The sequence below is a fragment of the Canis lupus genome, chromosome 13, assembly GCF_048164855.1.
Source record: "Canis lupus baileyi chromosome 13, mCanLup2.hap1, whole genome shotgun sequence".
Classification (NCBI taxonomy): Eukaryota; Metazoa; Chordata; class Mammalia; order Carnivora; family Canidae; genus Canis; species Canis lupus.
This window is the reverse complement of record NC_132850.1, coordinates 43,086,769-43,107,019: the sequence shown is the minus strand read 5'-3', so window position 1 is coordinate 43,107,019 and position 20,251 is coordinate 43,086,769. Positions and strand designations below refer to the sequence as shown.

The 20,251-nt window shown below is 40.1% G+C and overlaps 1 long non-coding RNA gene across 2 annotated transcripts in view; it reads right to left on the bottom strand.

Annotated features, from left to right (window-relative positions):
- The window catches only part of LOC140602217 (uncharacterized), a 39,925-nt gene that overhangs the window by 9,422 nt on the left and 10,252 nt on the right, over window positions 1–20,251 (bottom strand). For both annotated transcript variants that reach the window (XR_012005192.1, XR_012005191.1), the window contains exon 3: window positions 12,401–12,499. This is a non-coding gene — a long non-coding RNA (uncharacterized lncRNA). The remainder of the gene's footprint in view (window positions 1–12,400; window positions 12,500–20,251) is intronic.

Below are 20,251 nucleotides of genomic sequence, written 5' to 3'. Positions count from 1 at the left end.
CTGCTGTCCCTGGGCCGGGAGAAGAAGGAAGATATGGAAAACAAGGCCTTCCTGAACTAAATCTAACCATCGAAAAGAAAGGATCCCTCTTTATTCATACTCGTCCAAAATGCTCTAGTATTTCAAACAAGGATGGTAAATGAAGAACTAATTTGGGGACCAAAAAGCACTGAACTGTAAATAAAGTGGGATTTGCAGAGGATTTCTAGCTAGGTGTTCCTGTTCGTACAGTAAGGGCCAAACAAGACCATAGCAAATCAAGGTTGCAAACTAGACTTTTAAAAACAGAATTTGAACCATGGGAGTGCCTTGTATTAAAGCAAAATGTGCTTTGGTCTGAAACCGGTCACACTGAAGTCATGATCAAGGACTTGACTCTTGATACAGGCATATGGTGCTAGCTACAACAACAACCATTATTAATTAGCAAAGCCCTTGAAGTGCAAGAACCTAAAATAACCTGACATAATTGCATTTCTGGCAGACTCATACATAAACCTGATCATGTCTCTGGTATATGGTAGTGAGGATTTGCTTCCACAAACCTACCTTGTTTGCTTTTTTTTGAATGAAGCAAATTTATTTTTCCATCTGTCTGCATCACTGTCACCCATCAATAATACACAGAGAGGTACGATTTTATACCACACATGCGAGTCCTTTTAAAATTAAATGGCCCTCTTTTGCAGGCCATTTAATAAAAACTAATAAAAAGAGGAGGGGATGCTCCTACTATTTATGTCTCCCATTGTTCCCCAGGGGCTTTGTCCTGTGGTCGCTACTTACGGAAAGTTAAACCACAAAGTTGTTCAGGCTATTTGGGTTTCTGGTCCATGCACCCTGGGTAAACAGACTTTCTCTGCAATCTCGTCTGCCGTTTTTGCTGGGCATTTTGTTCTCTCTTGCAACGGCTGAACAAGGTTTTTCAAAGCAAGACAGAAATGGGGGCCAGGGACCTAAACAAGATGACATGTACTGTACCAACACTCCAAGTGAGCACCGGCCTCACACAATCGCGGCTTTACAGAGTACACTGTGTATAGCAGTCAGTGTTGTGCAGTGCAGAAAAGGGAGGGAACCAGAGGCGAAGCCCGGTGGGTTGCATTCAATTCTGAGACACAAAGACAACTGGCTGGAAAAAGAGAGAGAGAGAGAGAGAGAGAGAGAGAGAGAGAGAGAGAGTTTCATTAGGAAGAACAAAAAAAACCAAACCAAAACAAAACCAAAAAAAAAAAAAAAATCCCACCAAAAAATAAATAAATAAAATTAACCTCTGCATTGCCCGTGGGTCCTAGCCATGGATTTCTATGTAGAAAATGCTTCATTCACTGCAAAGAGTCAAACTTTAATTTGGCATAATGCTAGTTCTTCATTTTACACAGTGTCTTTCATCATAATGACCTGAAGGTTCTTATTAAGCATCTCAATTAGAAAATAATTGTCTAGAAAAATGAAAGCTAGAAGCCAGATAAAGGGGAAAGAAGTAGGCTACGTTGTTTTCAACCTTTGGGACCTCATTTTGACCACAGCACATGGATACTTTAATGCTGGTTTTCCTGCCTCTTTTACAGGCCTCTCTTATTTGCAGAAACCACGATTAAGGCTTAATTTAAATAAAAAGTATATGAACTCATCCTGGGCTGCACTCGATGAGCACATCATCATCTTAGCACCCTCTGAAATATGATCTATGAGCCAACACTGTCCTTCCAGAAATAAGGGAACAAGGACATTTTGCTTGCTACTTTATCTGTTGATCTTGCATCTGGCCATCCATGAACCGCACTTCTGGTTACCTTACTGGGCCTTCTGGTTATTTGGCAAAATGCAGTTTTCTACTTTTCTGCCCATGTGCACAGGAAGTGCTGCTTCTCCCAGTGTCCCACGGTTTATGCAAACCACACTAGTAGATGATTTTTTAAAAAATGCCTCAGCCTCATGATGTGAACGTTATGAAAGTAGAAAGGATGTTATGATCTGTCTTATAAACATGTAAGGATGCTTTCAAGATGTTTTCAACTTGTGCAAAGAGGCGGGTTTTTCCCTGAAAGAGCACAGTTTACATAAAGCACATTCTGAAACAGTATGTGTGACATCGGTTTTGCCTCTGCATGCTCATTTCTGTTCGCTTATGTATTCTTAACCTTAAAAAGCCTTATTAAAGATTTTTACTATATATCAATTATGTTTGTAGTACATAAAGACCAAAAAATCAAACCAAAAAACACAAAGAAAAACGTAAAAATCACCCATAACCCCATCCCCTGCAGTTATCATTATTATCTTTTTGGGGTGGCTTTCCAAACATTTTTCCTCTTTCTACATTTTTACATACTGTATTTCTATTATTTTAAATAAAGAGTTCACCGTACTTCACATACTCCTTTGTAACTTTTTTTACTTCACCAGCATATCATAAATATGTCAAAATCTTGGTAAAAAATTCCACATCTTTTATTTATTTATTTTTTCCACAACATCTTTTAATGACAGTATTTCATTCTATGATTATACCACAGTTTAATCAAAGAATCTATCTTTCATGGGATATTTCTGTGGTTTCTAATTTTTCACAATTGTACATAATGTTGCAATAAACATCTTTGTGCTTACATTAATTTTTCCTTTTGGATGAAGTCCTAGAAATGGAATTATTTGGTCAAGGGGATGTGGACATTTTTTTAAAGGTTTAATTTTTTATTTTGATGGAGGAGGAGCAGAGCCAGAGAATTGCAGGCAGACTCCCTGCTGAGTGCAGAGCAAGGGGGGCTCCATCCACAACCCCTGAGGTCATGACCTGAGTCAAAATCAAGAGTAGGTGGCTGAGCTGACCGAGCCACCAGGTGCCCCAGGTTGAGGACATTTTTAAGATTCTTGGTACATAATGCCAAACTGTTGTTCAAATGGGGTGCACAAATTAGTCTCTCACCAGCCATATATGAGTGTCTGTTCACTCTAGCCTCATCACTGCTGGCTATGACTCCATTTTTATGTTGGTCAGTTTCATACACACAAAAAATAATAAATTTAGCTCATCCTTGTCAAAGCAACAGAGGTGAGCCTGGACTCTGTCATCTTTGTTAACGACCATGATTCCTCTTACCTTTTCTCACAAGACCTCTTTGAGATTGATGAAGATTCATATCTTTCTGATTTGGAACTAGAAAACTCAGAACTCCAAGAATTACCTATTTTGAGTAAGGACAGGAATTTTTTTTAAATGCATGAAAGATAATAATCATGATTAAAAGTAACAGTTTGAGCATCTGCCTTCAGCTCAGGACATGATCCCAGGTCCAGAGATTGAGTCCTACATTGGGTTCCCGCAAGAAGCCTGCTTCTCTTTCTGCCTGTGTCTCTGCCTCTCCGTGCGTGTCTCATGAATAAATAAATAAAATAAAAATAAGTTTAATTGTAACTTTTTTGGAATGTTTAGAAAAAGTACAGCATAAAAGCACCTTTTCTGGCTGCCCAACATTCAATATGAGGTCCCATAACATTCTGATTGCTTTTCTGGATAATCCTTCATCGCCTGTAGCCCTGGGAGGAGGCAGTGCCCACTCGTGGCCATGGAGGTGAGGAGAATGCCGCCCCAACAGCTCCACAAGATGGTCAGGGTGGGTCACATGACTGGCCCCTGCCAATAGAAGATGTTCTCCAAGGATTCAGCCTCTTGACAGGAGGCCACGATGTGAAGATGCCAACAGGGCTCTTAGGCAGTGGGGTGCGCCTCTTACAGCTTGGCCCCTCATAGTCCCCATGGTTCTTGCTCATTGTAGGGCTGGTCTTCCAAACAGTCTCCATATCACTCCCAAATAATCCCTTCTGCTTGAGTTGTCTGAGTCAGTGTCTGTTGGCTGTACCAAGAACACCGACTACATACAGATGGATAATATGATAGATATTTTAACGACGTGAATGTGAAAAGTGTTTCCTCCACCCCTCAGAATTATGTCACCCTCTGTGATAATGAGGAATGTGTGTTGAAGCTCACCCTCAGATGTAATAGATCTGTGTGGAAGACTCATTTAATCGCCTTGCAGTGATGAAAGCTGACACCAGCATCCACTTTGCCTAGCATGTTGCAAAAATCACAAAATTGTACTCTCTGCCTCTTTGGTATCTCATTTTTCATAAGGGACTTACCTAATTACTTCAAATATGGCTTAAGAATGGAAAAATACCATGGGACTTTCCTCAGCTTTGCTAAGGTGACTGCAAATAGCCCCAGTCTCTGGAGCGATAAATGGTTTGTGTTTAGGGCTAAAATTGCCTAGAGTGCACTTTTTTAGCTTTTTCTTCCCCGCTTTTTTCTCTGACTTTTTTACTTGGAAGAGAACAAAGCCAAAAAAATGCCAAAAAGCATTTCAGCCCAAGCTCCCAAAGCACGTGTCCAAGAATCTTTAACCAGGAATCCCCCAATAAATGTATTTTATTGGAGTTTATATTTTTCTTTCTACTCCAAAGATAATAATAACAATGATAAACATGGCAGTGATTGATTTACCAACCTGTTATTAACACTTGAATGTGAAGCACTGTGGTAAATGCTGTATTTCAATTAGAAACTTTGATCCCATAATAACCTTGTGATGATGATAATGATGAAAATGGTTAGGATTGTATTGGTCTTCTTCTTACGGTTATTACCATCTTACAGATGGAAAAGCCGAGACCAGAGACAGAAAAACCAAGCACACTCTATGCATGTAGGAAATGGCAGAGAGGCATTTTGTCCTCAGACTCTTATTTATCTGTTTATTTGTTTACTTACTTATGTATTTATTTATTTATTTTTTATTTTTAGAGTGTGCAAGAGCAGAGGGGAGCAGCAGAGGAGAGAGAGGGGGGAGATAGGAATGGAAAGAAGCTCAAGCAGACTTCACGCTGAGCACAACCCCAATGAGGGGCTTGATCTCACCACCCTGAGACCATGACCTCAACCAAAACCAAGAGTCCAGAGCCAAACCGACTGAGCTACCTAGGCCTGGTCATCAGACTCTCAATTGGTGTTTGGTTTGTCTGTGCTTCAGAGGCGACAATCATAAAAATTTTCCCCAATGTTTCTATTATCTCATCTGATAAATTCTTCAAAGGCCTTTTCTACCCATGAGAGAAAGACTGTAGACACCACTTGGAATTCCATTTGGAATCGTAAGCCTTAGGAGATGCTTGTTGTACAATAGGAGGTGAATGCTTACTCTTCTCAAATAAACCAGGTAGTCTACCATACTGAGCACACAGAGACAGGCAACAGGGCATGGGTTTCTGCCACTCATTGGAGAGGAGTTTGCCCAGGTTCTTGGTGTTAAAGGCTGTACCCCACTGGCTTCTCAGGCCTGGGATAAGACCCCAGCGAGGAGAATGAAGCAAGAGAGGCCAGGAATGGCATTGAAGTTTGGAACAAACAGTCAGCCTGGCCTTTTCCAGATCCTCTGCCTTATTTTGCTCTTAGATATTGCATCTTCTTCTACCCAGTGATTTTCCAATACTGAATTCCAACCCTGCCATTTGGTGGGCATGAGCTATCAAGGTCTCCTTTCATGGGTCAGGGCATTGAACATGCCACTGCTGGCTTAGAATAGAGGACACCCCACAGTGTCTACTATCTGCTCAAATACATTTACATTTCTCCCACCTCTCTTTTTTTAATCCCCTAGGGTGAAAACTTGCGGACAATAAACTTGTTGCCTGTCACATTCCAGTGTAAAATGTGCTGCTTGCAAACAGATATTCTTGCACCAACCAAAGCCTCTCATCTTGCCCCCTTTTTGAGGTTTCAGATTCTAAGCTGAGAGGTTACCCCACAACATGATTCTGTATGCTAAATGGAACTGCATTATGTTTTCATTTGAAATTTCAATGTCGAGTGCTTAAAAATTTGACTTAAACACACTAAGTGGAGTGGGTCAAAATATATATATTTATATTTTTGCTATTAGTTCTTATGGAAAAAAGGTGGTTTGCTACCCTGTTGAGTTAGACATAAAATGCCCTGAACATGGAAATTAAGTCCTTTCTGAGACACACGCAGACAAATAAATGCACATGAGGTTTTGCTATCCTTTTAATTCCCTCTTCCTCTTTGATTTCTCCCATCACTGAATCAAACCCTCCATTTCATAGTTTAGTTCAAAGACATAAACAAAATGAAATCTTTGGAAATAAAAGTTCTCTCTTTGTCCCTCTGTCTTTGATACACAAGAGTCTTAAATTTGGGGCCAGTCCCTCAATAAAGAAATACATCTAACAAGTTTAGTTACTTAGAGCCATTGAAGGTTTACAAGAAGAACAAATCAGATACAATTATCTTCATTGGAGTGAAATTTGCCAAGAGCATTCCAAATTCCAAAAGCACTCTGAGATATCTGATGTTTTAGATTGGTTTGGGGATTTGTTTGTTGTGTTTTTTGTTGTTGCGTTGTTTTGTTTCTATGTGACTGTCAGGACAAGGAACTGGTGAGGAGGAAATAAGAATTTGTACTGTTCATTTCAAGAGAGAGTCCATTTGTGAGAAAGGGACGATGAGAAAATCTACTCCATCTTATACCAAATTATGACTTTCTCCAATCTCATCAATTTTCATTTACTGGGGGATCCCTGGGTGGCCCAGCGGTTTAGCGCCTGCTTTTGGCCCGGGGCGCGATCCTGGAGTCCCGAGATGGAGTCCCACGTCGGGCTCCCGGCGTGGAGCCTGCTTCTCCCTCCTCCTGTGTCTCTGCCTCTCTCTCTCTCTCTCTGTGTCTATCATGAATAAATAAATAAATCTTTAAAAAATTTTCATTTACTGAAAACAACAACAAAATAACAACACTGGAATAAGCCCAGTTGTAGAGCTGGTCACCCCAACTCCGCAGTCACATACTTTACTCCATTTCTTTCATCTCTACTTCAAGCAACATTTTTGGAAACAATGCCCTTCCAAGAAAAATTGAAATTAAAGAGATGAGTAACTGAACATTTTTAAATATCTAGGATTTTAGGTTCACTGTTCATTCCATTTTAATTTTTGGAATCACAAGTTCACTTATTTTGTCTCAAACATTTTGTTGTGGCCATTTTCACAATCAGACAAGGATTGATTGCACAGTGCATATCCATATAGCCCACCACCTAGATGGCATGATTAGCATTTCTCTGTATCTGCTTTATGACAAAGTGATCCATTCGTCCATCCTTCCATCAATCCATTGTATTTTGGGATGCATTTCAAGTAAGATGGGGATATTGGTAGGGTCCCCCACCTCCGCCCCAGAAACACTTCAACCTGCACATCATTAACTAGAGTTCAATTTTTGTAGCCAGCTAGTTGGTTTTTAACATACTTTATTTTTTGTCCTATATTTTGGGAGCTTTCTACTGACATTATGCCCTTTCCAGATCTTCTTTTGTCCCTTTTGCTATTTTTCTTTCTCTGATTGTCCTCATCTATGGTTTTCCTTACTCTTTGTGACTTTATTTCATTCCTTTCCTTTAGAAACAGTACTTCTCAGGTGGAATGCTACAGGTCAGGGCAGGGGAACTGACCTGTGCCTCGTGAAGATTCCAGAATTTCCAGGCAGCTTCCCCCAGGATGACTTAAGAGTAGTCCTGATCAAATGTGAGGCTCTGGATTTGTTGAAATAGTCAGAGTGGGTCCTGTCTCCTTTCTTACCCCATAAAAACTAAGATGGTTTGCTTGGAAGGTGGTGAAGGCCAAGTGCCTTTCCCAGGCCTGTAGGCTTTTGAAATTCAAGTGTAAGCTTATATTTAGTGTTTGAATTCAACAGCAAGATCACAGTGGTTTCTCTCATATGTCACCGGTGCATGCGCGTCTGTGTGCCAGCGCATACATTGTGCATTGCTTGTGTGTGCGTGTCTCCCTGTTGCATTTGGGGCCCCTGTGACCTACAATTCAACATGGGGTTTGTCACCAAGACTCTTTAGACTGTCAGTTTTATTGGTGCCATTTTTTTAAAGTTTGTTTTGTTCCCTATGCTAATAAAGCTTGTCTCTGCTTCCATCAAAGCATATTATCTCTCCCGTTTTTTCCTGTAAGTAAGGCAGCAATCTGTTCTGTTTAAATGCCTCATCATCTTCGCTCTCCCCATCCCTGTTTCCCTAGATTTTTGAGATTGTTGACTATTATGTAACAGATGGCCCGACAGACCTCCGACTCTTTGCGATGTTGGCCAGCTTGGCTCAGAAAAATCGCAGCACTGGAGTAAATTTTCCCAGGCATGGGGCGCTCATGAATTTTAACTCCTCTGCAACAAAGGAATTCAAAGGGGGTAAGAGCCAATCTATCAGGAGCCGAGGCAATTAAAAGATGTAGGTTGGCATTCTGCTGCACAAGGATTCCCTTCTAGAGTTCTGAATATTTAGACTAGATTAGGTCAGGCTGGCTTCCATTCATCGCTGCCCTGCCACAAGGCATCAAAACAATGAAATGATTCAAAAACAGAAGCCAGTAGGTTTTTAGCTTTTAATGATAGAATGTTTGCATTGTTGTATAAGAATACCAGCGGGAAGGGGACGCAGGGGCCACAGACAAGAGCCCACCTGATCTTCCCAAGGACAACTCCATCGACAACTGAAAAGCCCACCATTTCTGGCTTAGATTCACCTCCCACAGCCTTGGTTTTTAGTATGTTGATCTCACAGAGGTTGGGCTTAGAGCTCGGGTTGCTGGTACTTTGGCAAGTATTTCAGGGTATGAAGGGAGACATGCAGAGTAGTGAGATAAGGAGATGGACGGGTAGTTTTTGTCTGTGTTTTAACTCTAAAACTATAGAAACAGACAAAGAAGAAAATAGTTGTTTTTCACAGTCCCATCGTTGTAAAACATCTTGGGCATGTTTGCTTCCTGACCTTTTTTTACTCTATATTTGCATTGTTTTCTTTAATTACACATAATATAGGTCTCTTAAAAAAAAATAGACTATTGTAGATAAAACTTTACAGATTCAGCACCTGGCCTCTGCAGCATGGCCCTCTCTCTCTGCACCTCAAAATCAGCCCAGATTAATTTCTGAGCTTTCCGTATCTCACTTTTCTTTTCTTTTCTTTTCTTTTCTTTTCTTTTCTTTTCTTTTCTTTTCTTTTCTTTTCTTTTCTTTTCTTTCTTTTCTTTTCTTTTCTTTTCTTTTCTTTCTTCTTTTCTTTTCTTTTTTTCCATTCTTTTCTTCTTTCTTCCTTTCTCTCATTTTTCCTTCTTTCTTGACAAACATGTACATCATAATTTTTTTGGTCACTGGAAATCTCTTTTTTTGCTCTTGCTTTGGAGCTTAGCTGTATGTATATTAATATTTTTAAATACGGTCTTCTATTTTTTTTAAAAGATTTTATTTATTTATTCAGGAGAAACACAGAGTCAGAGGTAGAGGCATAGGCAGAGGGAGAAGCAGGCTCCCTGCAGGAAGCCTGATGTAGGACTTGGTCTCAGGACCCCAGGATCACACGAGCCAAAGGCAGATGCTCAACCACCCAGGCGTCCCTGTCCTCTATTATTTCTATGAGTGTAGAAGCAGAACAGGGATGATCTCTGTGTGTTTAAGCCACCATCTAGAACATCAGGAATAAGAGCTCTAAAGTTATTTTTTTAATATTTCATTTGTTTCAGAGAGATGTAGAGAGAGAGTGGGGGGGGATAGGGGGATGGGTAGAGGGAGAGGGAGAATCTCAAGCAAACTCTGGGCACACCGAGCATAGTCTGACATGGGGCTCAATCTTATGACTCTGAGATCATGACCTGAGCCAAAATCAAGAGTTGGATAGTTAACCTACTGAGCCACCCAGGCTTCCCTCTGGTTATTTTTTAACCTATAATAATGGTGACTTCAAAAGTTATACTTGCAATGCATTGATTAATACTGTTTGAACATATGAAAGAAATTTATATATCATCCACATGCCTGAAAAACAGTGATAAATATTATCATTATCATTATTATTATTAATCTGATTCAATAATGTACTTTATTGATGAAGAAACAGGACCAGAAAAGTGAAGTAAAGACTTAAGGTTATGTAATGGATTAAGGACAGAGCCAGGGATAGGGTCCTTGTTTCCACTTTGATGTTCTTTCTTTGTGCTTTATAGTGAAGTATGATGTTTAATAAAGTACCTACTGAGTGCTGGATCCTCTGGGGCATTAAGGAAAGTACAAGACTAGGGCATTGTCCTTAGAGACCTGAAAATCTATCTGGGGAGGCCAGATGAACTCACATGGCATCATTTAGGAACAACGCAAATACATAATTGTGCTAAACTGTGCAGTATTGATGGTAGGGGGAATAAGAATTCTACAAAGGTGGAGGATTAAGCCCATAAGGAGTTGAAGTTTAAGCTAAATCTTCAAGGATAGTGTTGACAAAAGTATGGCAGGGGATGGGTTGATGCAAGAGAAAGGCAAGAGGTGAGTAAAGGCAAAGTGAAGAGTGACGTGACTCATCAGGGTCAGTAGAGGGAGAAAGTCTGGTTGGCACAACAAATGTGCTGTGGCATCAGTAAAAAGTGAAATTGAGGTGATAGGGAGAAAGATCACTTTCTCAGGAGGTGCAGGAAATTTTATTCTCTGACTTGTTTTCTTCTAGGGAATATATAGTTTCCTGGGAAAGAATGCTGAGTGAGCATCTCAGAAAAGTGTTTTATCCAGTACTATTCACCCCTATTTGGGCTCAACTCTTGGAAGCCTGAGACAGGAAATAAACGTGTCAAATTCATATTTGACTCCTTTTCAATAGACAGTCTAAATCGTGACTTTCTCAGTATGCAAACTCCTTACCACCATCACCACCATCACCACCAACACCACCACGATTCTTTTTTCACCACAACCAATAAGAATGTCACCCACCACCACCACCACCATCACCCTCTTACCACCGCCACCATCACCCGCCAATACCCCACCCCCAACATCAACACTAAAACCAGTATTACCACCAACAACAACAGCCCCCATCAAAACTCTCCCTCAAGTGACTACAACTGTCCAATTATCTGAGATAAATCTTAAGATGAACCTTTCTGAGTTGGATTTCTCCAATTTCTTCTGAGAAAACAAGATAAGAATGAGCTAAAATAGTACAAATAATTCAAAGGATCTTGAAAATTCGAAGTAATATGAGGCCCGAACTAAACCATAGAGGATTTGATCAAAATTATCAAGGAAAAGTTCTGACAAGCTATACTATGTGAAAGTATATGAAAATGGATACTTCCCTGATTATGACTTTTGAACTGGAATGCGGTTTGGGGCTGAATAAGAAAGTGTTTTAAAGCAACTTGGATTAGAGGAAATAGTGAAGATATAACTTTTAATAAGTTAAAAGTCAGGACTGATCATATGCATGCAATGGATTTAGTTATGTATTCCAAAGAATTAAAAATTCTTCCCTCTCTATATGAATTCTCAAGGACCCCAAGTCATTCACAAGTTTAGTGATTTCTAATTCAGGGAGTTTATCGTCGTTTTGTAATAGGTGGAATGTGATGACTAGGTTCCACTTTTATCAGCTTTGTTATGCTGTAGGGGTCCCCATAAATCCCCTAACACGCTCACCAACATCCCCTTTTGGTACCCACCTAGGCAGCTTATAAGTATCACGATGGCCAATAGAAATGATTGGATTCTGACTTGGCTTCAAAATCAACGAAGAGTTGTCAGTGCCAGGAAGGCAATGGCAATGTGACAGCCCAGCTAGGGAAGTGCAAGAGTGTCCATGTGGGTGTCTGAGGACCAGACACTAGGACCAGACACTACTCCCAGAGACTGATCATGCTTAGATAATTAGTCTCAGTGCCCTCAACCTTACTCAAGGTTGTTTTATCTCCAGAGCTCCCCAACCTTGGCCTGGGATGCCATTGAGTCTGCACTGAGCTTGACTTTTGCCTCTGCCCAACCCACTTCCTTTTCCACTTTCCTTGAGTGCTGATCTGCAATCTTTTCCCTAAGAAATGACCTACCCACGAAGACCCACCTCTGAGTCTGCTCCCTGGAAGACCCAGCCTGGGAGAGTCACCTTGGTCCTCTTTCTCAGCCTCACTGCCTTCTTCCAACCCATTGGGCTCTTGTGAGGATCAAATGAGGTGTTTTAATAAAATCTCTTTGTAAAACACAAGTGATAAATTGTGTTTTATTTTTTTTAATTTTTAAAAAATATTTTATTTATTTATTCATGAAAGACACAGAGAGAAAGAGAGAGAAGCAGAGACACGGCAGAGGAAGAAGCAGGCTCCATGTAGGGAGCCCAATGTGGGACTTGATCTAGGGACTCTAGGATCACGCCCCGGGCAGAAGGCAGATGCTAAACCGCTGAGCCACCCAGGGATTCCCTATGTTTTCTTTTAATTAGAATGATGGATAGAGACAAATCCTCAGTAGAGCCACCCAATGTGGAATTCGGGGATACCTACTGAAGGCAGACACACTTGGCTCAAAATTGCTTCTTCACCACCTGTAGCTACACGACCTTGGGGAAGTGCCTTGACCTCATTCCATCTCAGCTCTCCAGTCTGCAAACCGAAGACCATAATAATTACCAAAGGGTTTTGTTAATCAGATGAGATATAACATGGAAAGGGCTAGGTGCCAAGGTTGACTTGGAAAAGTGTAATTGTGTTGTCTGTATCTGGGGGAAGAAGTTTAAAAATGGGAAGTATTTCCCTGTTTTCCAGGAATGAATGATACAAATCCCTGTGGAATAGGCACTTCTCCCAAGGGAAAGAGATGGGGACAAAACTCGGGAATCTGGCTAGTTAGCATCCTCAGCATTTGTCTGGGGTGTTTGTGTGGGCACTGAGATGACAGGTGGGCAAGATGGGACAAGTCCACACATAACACAGAAGACAGAAGCTAAGCCAGGCAGCAATAAGTGGTAGCTGATGTCCTGTGGATTTGGGCCAAGAAGACATTTGGGGCAAAGTGGGTTGGAAAGGGTCAGAGGATTCAGGATTAAGAAAAAAAACTCATTCAGCTTTCTGGAATATGGTGGCCAATGAAGACTGGGCTGGAATGCCCTCCAGTGTTATTTAGGAAGGAGTGAATAGAGAGGAAACACACCATAATAGATAAGAAAGGAGATTTTAGAAGGAGGCAGGGGAACTTGGACTCAGAGACATCATCAAAAGGCAGCAAAACTAATAATCACTTAGGACAGGTCTGATATGTAGTACTTGATAAAGAAATACTTTAGTTGATTGATTTATTGATTGGGAAAAAGTGGGAGAGGCAAATGAAATAAACCAATGAAACATGTTCAAAGAAACCTCACCCCATTCAGTTGATTTCTCCTATTAACCTTATCATCTTTCATCCCATCTGACTCAGCTCTGGTCAAGGTCCAGCGTCAACATGCCCTGATGCCACTCCATTCCATGAATCGTAACATACTGGAATCATGTGCAAAGTTGGAGAAATCAATACTTTTCCTTCCCATATCCATCCATGGTCTCGTTACCTGCCTCAAGCATTTTTCTGGGCCCTAGATCCATGTTTCCTCTCTCCCCGTGTTCCTGCCCTCCAGTCCATGACTATGATGTTGGTCTTTAAGTATAGCTTCCAAGAATACAGCACACAGTCCCTGTGCCTATCAAGGGTCTCAGAGGGGTTGCAGCCGATTGTAAGAACACTGTGTGGGAAAGCCACCCCACTGTCCAGTGGGTCCTCCACACCTCTCCCTGCATATCACCCCCTAGACTCTGCCATTAGCCAGCCAGTGGGATATTCCAGGAGGAAGCTGACATTTCTTCCTTCAAGACTGTGTGCACTCTGTGCTACCTTCTAGCAAGCTAGTAATTCATTTGTAGAAATAGTTTCAAGATATATTTTAAATCTCAATAGTCCATTAGATGCATTAATAACTAATCATCTACAAAGACTTCATTGGATGATCAAGGATGATAAAGAAACAGTGGGAACCATGATGATGGCATTCAGTGTTTGCTGAGCATGTATTGCAGCCTGTCCATAGCGCTGGACATACACTATCACGTTCACACGTCACAGCAGTGTGTGAGGCACTGTTGTTCCCATTTTACAGATGAAGGATCTGGGCACTGAAATATTAACATGTCTATGACATGTTAACTGTGAGGTGACACAGTTAGTGAATGTTTGCAAAAGGTTTAGAACAGTGCTTGGCAAATGGAAAGCACTGTGTGTTTGCTAAAACCAAACCAACCAAACAACCCCAAACAATAAGCAAAAAAAAAAAAAAAAAAAAAAAACCAAAAACAAAAACAAACAAACCAACAAAAACCAAAATCACCCAAAAATAGTTGAGTTGCAGAATCAAAATTTGAGCCCACCCCTCTAAGCCCCAAGCCGGTGCTCCTTCTGCCGCCCACACTGCTCCCACTCTGTGCCATGCAGCAGGCTTCATTGGCTGCCATGTGCCAGATGCTGGGGCCAGACTACAAGGCAAAGTATGAAGGTTTATACAGTGAGCAACCTTTTCTGCTTTATCCCTCCCTCCCTCCCTCTCTCCCTCCCTTCCTTTTTCTCCTCCCTCTCCGTTCTCTCTTGCTTTCACAAGCAGGTACCAAGAGCTTCTCACATGTCATGTTTGGGGACAGACACCTAGGAAACACAATCCGCCTCTGAGCATTGTTCGTGGTTCCAGATCTCTAAGGGTCCGCAATTTAGTTGGGTCACTGAGACAAACAGACAGGAAACTGCCGGAATTAAACCAATGGGGCTGTAACTACCCTAGGTGATGTGACACCACCAGAAGTATTGCTGTAGTTCAGGGGAGGGGAGGAAGGAGAGCAAAGGATATGAGGCTAGCAGAAAGTGACATCGCAAGGGCATCTCCCTCTTCCCCAAATTAGGTAATATTTTATGATTTTTTTTGACTTTAAAAATAGTCGAGCATCTTGGCCAAACACATTTAAACCATGGAAGAATATAATGAAGAAAATACCAAAAACCAGAGCCCAAACAAATAATATTCCCAAAAGTCCTGTACACAAAATACATATGTATACATCAGAGCCTCTTTGGCACTGTTGGCATGTGGCTCGGATGATGCTTTACCAGGGTGAGGGCTGACTGTATCCTAGGGTACTTCGCCACCATCCTGATCCAACCCGGTAGATGTTAGTGTGTTTCCCCCTTCCAGTTGTGGGAGGCACAAAGGATCTTCAGTGACTAAATGGTTCCTGGCAAAGAGGCAAGACTTCTCCTAAGAGATCTCTATCTTCCTCTCTCTCTCTACACACACACACACACGTGCACACACTTAATTCCCAGGATTTCTGCATGTAAATAATATACTTCTGCACATCAAAAATATCAAAAATTAGATTATGTTATGCACATTGTTTTGTGATTATTTTTTGTGTAGGTAAGAATATCGACATTACAATATCCTAGATATTCTGCAATACTATTGTACTTTATGCCTAGTATTGCAGAATCCTGCATTTTGTCCCTATATGATATTTGCCTACCTTTTACCCTACATTTGTCCATTAAGGTGTTTGTTTTCCCAGCATGAGAAACACTGCAGTGAATAGTGCTATGTGTAAAAATTAGTAAGGAAGTTGTTTTTTTTTTTTTTTTTCTGATAAACTCCTAGAAGTGGAGTTTCTAGGCTGATGACCTTTGTAGATTTTGTTAATTTTTCTCCAGAAAGTAATCAAGTCATTAAGTAATGCTCCTCTCTAGGTTCGCCTGGGTGGCTCAGTGGTTGAGCATCTGCCTTTGGCTCAACCTGGGTGATCCCAGGGTCCTGGGATCCAGTCCCACATCGAGCTCCCTGCAGGGGCCTGCTTCTCCCTCTGCCTGTGTCTCTGCCTCTCTTTGTGTATCTTATAAATAAATAAATAATTTTTTTAAAAAAAATTAATGCTCCTGTCAGCATTGTATGAGAGTGCGTATTTCTCACATCATCATCCACAGTTGGTATTAGCAATATTTTAAATTTCTGCCAATGTGACAGGTAAAATGAAGAGCATCCTATGGCTAATTTGAATTTTTTGATTATTAGTGAGATGGAACATCTGTTTGCATATTTTAGCTATTTGCATTTCTTGTTTTTGGAACTGTATTCTCTGTCCTATGTCTATTTTTATCTGGGTGTTTTATTTTTGAAGACTTCATTTTTATAAGAATTCTTTATATGGTATATATAATAGCCCTTAATATTCTTTTATGTAAGAAATAATTTCCAAGTTTGTTGTCTCTTAACTTTAGTTATGATTTTTGTAATTGTAGAAGCCTTTTAAAAAATTCTTAAAATCATTGAAAAAAATTCTTTAACATTATTCATAAAATTCATAAGTAATCTCTTGGGGGAATTTTATTGGACTTATAGTCTTCTTTAGGTTAAAAAATGATAAAATACTGATGACTTTATGTGTTTCAAGCTAACACTTTGAATTTAATATTAATTTTGGAAAAATTGATATTTTTATTACTTTTAGACAAGGACAATTGTATGCCCTCCCATGTATTCTTGTCTCCTTTTATGTCCTGCAGTAATTTTAACACTACATTTATACAAAGAATTCTTGTCATTTTACTTTTAGCTACTTCATATTTTGTAGTTCTTGTGAATAGAATCTTCTTTCAGAAAAAAAAAATTAACTGTATGTGGGAAACTAATAGGGGATGGTATTTGTGAACACCCTTCATGGCCCTTTCTCTGTTTATTTTTTCAAACAGTGCCATGAAGCTTCCTATCATGTCTACAAGTAGTGATAAGTCTATATCTCCCTTTCTAATATTTAACTTCTCTTCCATTCTTGAACCATGACACCGATTGTGGCTTCCAAAACAATGTGGATCATTGCCCTCATAATGGGCATCTTATTCCTAATATTAACAGACTGAAACTAACATGTGTCCACTAGGTATGATTCTGGTGACTTATCATATAGATAACTCTACTCCTTCCTCTTTACAATGGAGTGTTTCTCAATTGTTTTAGAATCAAGAGTGAGTATAGAACTTTTTCAGTTGTCTCTAGAGGGAACATGGAAGAGGCCAGAGCTGCGGTCCTGCCCAGTAGCAGTCTGTATTGGCATCATTTCCTTTCTGCTTTCAATACATCAAGCATTTCTACAAAGTTTGTCCTAACAGCACCTGCTTTTTTTTTTTTTTTTTTAATCCCGTTTCCTGGGGTAGATAGGAACAGGCAAGCATCTACCTGATGCTGTTAGCCAACTGAAAAACAGCTCCTGACATCCTATAGTCACTGTCTCTGCCTCCATCATGCATAAAGTCGGAGGGTGGCCCAGAGTTACAAGCAGCATCCGCGTGTGCTCATGGCGCACACTGTGTGCTCTCCATTCCCTGTTCATTCTCAGGATGCAGCATTGGAAGTTGATAGCGCCTCAGTTGGATGTAGTCTCTCCTACACCATTTCTAGGAGAAATCTGATGATGTTTCCGCCCCAGAAATGACATTTTTCTTTAGTTGTAGGTGATGTTGCAAGTCTTTACCACCTTTTTTCCCATATCATGAAGGTGGTTTTAATGGGAATTGGGAAAGATAGAAATAATCGCTTGTGAACACATTGCCATTCGAACCAGAGGTCCTCATCAATGCTCCATTGATGATAATGGTTAATTGGCCAATCACTCACTTCCAGAACAAACATTATACTTCTGGATACACAATGCAGAACCAAGTGAAAGAGATAGTCCACTTTCTTTGCCATTTGTTAGCCTTCTACCAAGTAATGGGTCCATCGCTTTCCTTTTTCTCCTTAACCTCTTACATAGTTTTCTTTTTATTTTTTAATCTATAATTTCTTTCTAGTGTTCTTGATGTTGGGGGATCTCTGCACTTATAGATAGGGGACACTGTTGTGTGGTCTTCAAGTAAACACCTGAATGGGTGGGACACCTGGGATGGTCTGAGCTCCTGGCAAGTCCCCTGCACAGACTTGCTGGTGACATGTATATATTCCTCTTGTCTTCCTGGGTTGAGGTTGTAGGTGATTTTAGTGTCAGCCTCTTAAGATTTTTCAGGGTACCCTATGGGTCTTGAATTATTTTCTAAATTGGAATTTCTGGCTTTGGGGTCATAGCTATGTTTTCTCGGAGTGAATAAATTCAGTCTATAACCTTTTCTTCCAATTTTTTAAGGACTAAAAGAGAATATGAAAGAATGGCAGAGTTCAAATCACCATGAAATTTGTATGAACAAAGCCTTTAGGAGAGGAGAGGATTATTTTCATGAGCCTTATAGATAAAACCCCATTGCTCTGATCTGAAATATCTACATCTGTGTCAATATCCCAAATATTTGAAGATAATGCTATATAATAATGACTTAGGATGTATATGTACAAAGGCCAATAAAAAACAACAGTGTATTCTTATGCTAGATACAACCATAAATAACTATTCTTATGTTGGATACAACCCTTTGAGTGTGAGGTAACTGCCACTGTTTACCTCTTGATATTCCAAATACTGTAATGCCAAAAACAGTTTTCAAGAGATCTGAAAGCAGGGCCAGTTTATAGCTATGAATGTATAGTGGTAACATTACCCCGGCACCTACAGGGGCTTTGGAGGCTGCCTAGGCTCAGAGACTGTGTGATACCAAGGACTCCATTTTATTCTTCCCAACCTCCTTTAGATATTGGGGACTTACCCATCCATATCCAGACAGCTTGCTACCACCACAAACCGACCTTCTATCAATAACTTACAGCCTCAGCATGGAAACCCAGTAAAAGTTACTTTTTCTCCCCTCCTTTACACCTTATAACAAGGCCCTAAGGAGAGCAAAACCAGCTTATCACCTAGAAGAGTATTTTTTGGAGTCTTACAGAATCATGTACAAACTATCTAGCATCTTGGAGTCATCATGAATGGGAACCCTATGGCCAAAGGAGCAGACACAGCTCACTTATGAGCAGATCCACCATCAAGAGAGGCTTCACCTAAAGAAGCTTTGATGCCCTAGCCAAGGTGCTCTAGCCATGGTTCTGTGGACTATGGTGCTTCTAAATATATAGATAATGAGGGACACCAAATGTGTCCCAGATGGATACAGGAGATGGAATAAACTTTTAAAGACTGAAAAGTTACACCAGGGAGAAGAAACACTGTCTTGATCCAAACCTTATCTTTGTAAAAAAAGCCATGGTTAAGTTAAAGAAAATATAAGGCATTCAAACTAGCAGAGATTTTGAAAATCCATTAATTTGCTTTGCTTCCATTCTTAATACATAGTCTTCCTCTCATGACTGAAAGAATGAGTGTTTCAACCACTGGCTCAGTATCCTTTGGCAAGGATTCTCTGAACCTTGACTTCTTAAAGGAAAGTAGAGACAGATTGTCACTTACCTTGAAGTGTTGCATGAAAGTTTTTTTATACAGCACAATAGAAATGTAATGAGGGCCACAAATGAGAGCCGTAGTATAGTTTTACCTCATTTAATTTTTGATTTTTTTTTTTTGAGAGAGAGAGTGTGCAAAAGCGCAAGAGGGTGGGGGCAGAGGGAGAGGGAGAGAGAGAATCTTAAGCAAGCCCCACACCCAGCATGAAGCCCAAAACAGGACTCAATCTTATAACCTTGAGATCATGACCTGAGCGGAAACCAAGAGTTTGACGCTAAGCCCACTGAACCACCTAGGAACCCTCTATATTCTTTTCTTTAACTGAAGTATATAGTTGACATACAATATTGTATTCATTTCAGTGATTTGATAGTTATATATACTGCAAAATGCTCACTGTAGTTACTGTCGCCAAACAAAATTACCACATTATTGACTATATCTTCTAGGCTATCCTTTCCATCCCAATGACTTATTTATTTTATATTTGGAAGTTTGTACCTCTTAATCCTCTTTACCTAGTTCTGCCCATTTGGAACCTATTTCTGGTTCCTCTCTGGAACCACCAGTCTGTTCCCTGTAGTTATGAGTCTGTCCCATTAGTATAATTTTAAGTTTTCTAATAGTCATATATTTTAAAAAGAAGGAAGTGAAATTAATTTTAATGTTTTGATATATGTATTTAAAGTTTATCCAATATTATTTCAGCATGTAATCAGTATAAAATCTATTAAAGTGATATTTACCTTCCTGCTGTCCCATACTAAATTTTTGAAATCCATAGGTAGTTTATACTTTGAGCACATCTTGAGTTAGTGAGGTATTTTTCAAGTGCTCAACTGCCACATATTACTAATGGTGACCGTATCATGAAATGGTTCTAAAGCATTAAACATAGGCATCCTATTATTATTATTTTGGTTTTGGTTAGGTACTAATTCTTCCTTACCGAGTTCCTTAATGAGT